Source organism: Macaca fascicularis, chromosome 16 (assembly GCF_037993035.2).
Source record: "Macaca fascicularis isolate 582-1 chromosome 16, T2T-MFA8v1.1".
In the NCBI taxonomy this organism is placed as follows: Eukaryota; Metazoa; Chordata; class Mammalia; order Primates; family Cercopithecidae; genus Macaca; species Macaca fascicularis.
The window spans coordinates 20,998,543-21,003,237 of record NC_088390.1 but is presented as its reverse complement, the minus strand read 5'-3'; the positions used below and the strand labels follow the sequence as shown (position 1 = coordinate 21,003,237).

At 38.4% G+C, this 4,695-nt stretch overlaps 1 pseudogene; it reads left to right on the top strand.

Annotated features, from left to right (window-relative positions):
- The first annotated feature begins 3,163 nt into the window (after nucleotides 1-3,163).
- On the top strand, nucleotides 3,164-4,173 carry LOC102120665 (uncharacterized; annotated as a pseudogene).
- The last annotated feature ends 522 nt before the right edge of the window (nucleotides 4,174-4,695 follow it).

Here is a 4,695-nt window from a genome sequence, read left to right as displayed (position 1 = left end):
GGCAGTTTTTTTGTTCTTTGAATATTTCCTCCAATGAGTTTTCTTTTCTTTGTTTTTTTTGTTTTGTTTTGTTTTTTGGAACTTCTTTTACTCAGCTTTTTGTTTCCTTGGTGTATCCTCTGAATTTGTCATTGAAACTTCTACCATAAATGACACTTATCATTTGTGATCCTATTTTATTGGCCAAGTGAGCACCTAGCCATGACTGAGTTTGCTAGGGTGAGGCAGGCTATGCCTTCTGGAACAAGGTGCCTTCTTATTGGTGAATGTGGATATGCTCCACTTTATCTTTTTTTTTTTTTTTTTTTTTTGTCCCTCTCTCACAGTCTTAATTTCTAAGGGAACTTTCCTTTCCATTTCTTGCTTACAAAATCCTGTTATTGTTTAACTGACAAAATATCTTTTACCTATTCCTGATTGGTTTTAGTGTTGTTTGCTGGGCCTTGCCTTTATTTCCTCATAGTTTTCTTCTCTTGATTTTGATGTCTTTCATGTTAGTGGAATTAGTGGAATATTTGTTAACAGCTCACTAAAAGGTGATCATAAGCTCTTTCGTACCTGGATGCTCATATCTGGTAGGCTTCAGTGACTGAAAAGTGAAATGCTTAGTGAACCATTTGTCTCTGGAACAAGAAGGCACCTTGTTCCAGAAGGCATAGCCTGCCTCACCCCAGCAAACTCAGTCATGGCTAGGTGCTCGCTTGGCCAATAAAATAGGATCACAAATGAAAAGTGTCATTTCATGGTAGAAGTTTCAATGACAAATTCAGAGGATACACCAAGGAAACAAAAAGCTGAGTAAAAGAAGTTCTAAAAACAAAACAAAAAATAAAACAAAGAAAAGAAAACTCATTGGAGGAAATATTCAAAGAACAACAACAAAAAAAATTGGTCTCCGTCTTGCAGAAGGATTATACTGTCTGACTCCAGTGAACTCAGCCATGGCCAAGTCCTTTGTTTTAGCCAATGAAATATGAATAAAAGTGGCATTTTTCATCTTGGAGGGGCATATTAATGAGGTTTTATTTGTTTGTTTTGTTTTGTTTTTGTAAGTCTTGCTGTGTCACCCAGGCTGGAGTTGGAGTGCAATGGTGTGATCTCAGCTCACTGCAACCTCTGCCTCCCAGATTCAAGCAATTCTCATGTCTCAGCCTCCCAAGCAGCTGGGACTACACATGCACACCACCACCCCAGGCTAATTTTTTGTATTTTTAGTAGAGATGGGTTTTCACCATGTTGGCCAGGCTGCTAATGAGGTTCATTGTGGGCTTTTCAGTTTCTCCAGAGAAGGATCCTCTTATATCCTGCCCGTAGGTGTATACACCTCATTGCCAGCATCTTTTGTCTTCATCTGCAGAATGGTGCTGCAGGTCTTACCATATATGTAGGTTTAATCTCTGATTTCCGTATAGAAGCTCATTCCTGTCATCTCATTTCCTGAATGCTCCTGAGCTCTGATTAAATTTCTGCAAGGATAAACTTCCATTTCGTATAAAGGTGTGACCAGTCCTTTTTTCTCATGAGAGGACATTGCGTATTCAACTGCTCCTTACACTTTTTTTCAGCCACCATCTTTTATTCCTTTTGAAAAACCTAATTCCCTTCATTTTCTGAGTCTTTCTGATATTTTGTGGTACAAATCACTGGCGTTCTCTTCCGCAGTACATTTTCATTATTTGAGTTTCCTCAGATAACTCTGCTGTGCACTGAAATCTTCCATATCCTTTCCATTATTGAAAAATCTGTTAATATCTGTTGTTGTGTACCAGTGTCTCTTCTGTATTTTTTTTTCTTGTGTGTTTGTACAACTTTCCCCTTTCTTATCATTTTCATGGGGTTTTGGGAGGAAGCACTTGTTGGTTGGTCTATTCTCTTTCTTTTAAATATGAGCATTATTTAACCAGGTGTGGTGATGCATGCCTGCAATCCCAGTTACATGGGAGGCTGAGGCAGGAGAATGGCTTGAACCCAGGAGGCAGAGGTTGCAGTGAGCCGAGATCGCACCACTGTACTTCAGCATGGGTAACGAGGGAAATTCTGTCTCATAAATAAATAAGTAAATAAATAAATAAATAGAAATATGAGCAGTATTTTTCTTCTTTGGCATCCCAGGTGGACTTTCTAATATTTATGTAGTCATCTTTTTCTTCTATTTAACAATTCTTCATTATTTGTTATGCAACTTGCTAAATTCTGAAATAGAAAGGTTATTTTTCAAGAGTACTCTCAGCTTTGTGGACCCATTTATGTTATTTTTCTACCTAGATCACCTGAAGTAGGGTTCCCTTCTCATGATTTAGTTGGAAGCATTAATAATATAAATGCTTTTCATATTGGGAAATGGGCTACCAGAGTTAATCTCAAAAAAGCACAGTCTGATGTTTTATTGCTTGTAATGGGAAATTTCACAAATAAAAGTGATGGCAGTACAAAGGCAAGATGAAGGGCTTACCATGTGCCAGCCATGGTTCTGGGCAGTTTATGAATTAACTCCTTTGTGCTATGGTTCTTTATATTCCATTTTAGAAGAAGCCCGAGAAGATGATGAAGAGATAGACAGGCACAAGGACTTGGGGGGCATGTTGATCCATTTCCAGTAAAGACTGAGGAAAAGAGCTTTGAATATACGAAAAAATACTTCCTCTATTCTCAGACCTTATTTCTTTTAAGGCCACACCTTTTTGAAGTTTTGAGTTTGAATCACAACTTGGACTGAAATCATGAGGGAGCTTGTGTAGGAAAGAATCATCAAGGGAGTTAGTTGGGAGCTTCTCTACCACAGCTTACTCCTTATGGTATTAACCCCCTTTAAGTGCAAATACCTTTGGTTTAAACATTTGTACCTCATCTGATACCAGAGTGTTCATACTGGAGAGAAGCCCTATGAATTTACTGAATGTGGGGGAACTTTTACTCAGATGTCCACATTGCATTGAACGTAGAAGTCATGCTGAAGAGAAACCCTGTGCATCTAAGGAATATTGACAAGCCCTTAGCTAGAGGACAAACCTCACTGAGAAGCAGCAAATTCATGCTGGAGAGAAACCAGTGAAGGTAGCAATACTTTACTGAATATGAGAAAATTTTTCTGGAGAGAAAGCATTGAATGTACTGAGTGTGATAACATTTCCTCTCAAACCGTATCCCTTACTCTGCATTTAGGAGGTCACACACAGAGAAGCCTCATAAATGTAAGAGATGTGGAAATATCTTAAGCCAAAAGTCCATCCTCATTCATCAAGAAATTTGTACTGGAGAGAAACCTTGTGAATATGGGAAAGCTTCCATTCAGATGTCACACCTCAGCGGGCAGAGAATTTACAGTGGGGAAAACCCGTTTGTCTGTAAGGTATGTTATTTGAAAGTCTTCAGCCACAAGTCAAACCTCACTGAGCATGAGCATTTTCACATGAGAGAGAAACCTTTTGAATGTAACAAGTGTGGAAAAGCCTTTAGCCAAAAGGAGTATGTCAGTAAACATCAGAACACCCATGCCGGTGAGAAGCTTTTCGAATGTATTGAATGTGGAAAATCCTTTAGCCAGAAGGAAAACCTCCTTATGCACCAGAAAATTCACATTGGAGAAAAATCTTTTGAGTGTAAAGATTGCAGGAAAGCTTTCATTCAGAAGACAAACCTCATCAGACACCAGAGAACTCACACAGGAGAGAAGCCCTATGTATGTAAGGAGTGTAGAAAAACCTTAGTGACAAATCCAACCTTACTGAGCATGACAAAATGCAAATTGGAGAGAAGCCTTTTAAACATAGTGAATGTGGAACAACCTTTGTTTAGAAGAAGTACCTCATACAACATCAGAACATTCACAGTGGAGAGAAACGCTATGAATGTAACGAATGTGGAAAAGCCTTCTCTCAGCGAACATCACTTATTCTACATGTGAGAATTCATCCAGGTGATAAACCTCATGAATGCAATGCTTGTGGAAAAGGCTTCTCTCAGAGCTCATCTCTCACGGTGCATGTGAGAAGCCATACTGGTGAGAAGTCCTATGGTTGTAATGAATGTGGGAAAGTTTTCTCTCAGTTCTCAACCCTTGCTGTGCATTTGAGAATACACACAGGTAAGAAGCCTTATCAGTGGAGTGGCTGTGGGAAAGCTTTCAGCAAGAAATCACATGACATTAGACACTAGAAAATTCATACTCACTAAAAACCCCATGAACACCTAGAAAGTAGGAAAGCTTTCATCAGAAATTTGCACCTCATCATGCACCAGAAATAATCTTTCTGAAGCAAAGCACCACAAATGAGGTTAACTTTAACAACTAAAAACTCAAAGGACACCAGAAAATTTGTACAGAAGACAAAGACACGCATATAATAAAGAGCCTGTGTCCAACAAAGAAACCTGCAGCAGAGATAATGGTAAAAGTTTAGGCACATTTTCACTAAAAATTGCAACACAAAATGGACGCCTGTTTTTTATTGCTACACCATAGATCTGGAGATCTTCACCAATAACAAGAAAAATGAGTGTAAATATTGGAAAGGAACAGACAAAAATAGATAACATGGTCATCTACAACTAATATTAAGACTCCTGTGGTATTGATTCAACAGAGCAGAAGAGATTTCAGAAAAAGACCCATGCACTTATTAGAATTTGGAATATGATACAAACAGCATCAGGAAGTGAGGAAATAATGGAACTATTATTTTAAGTAGAGGTAAC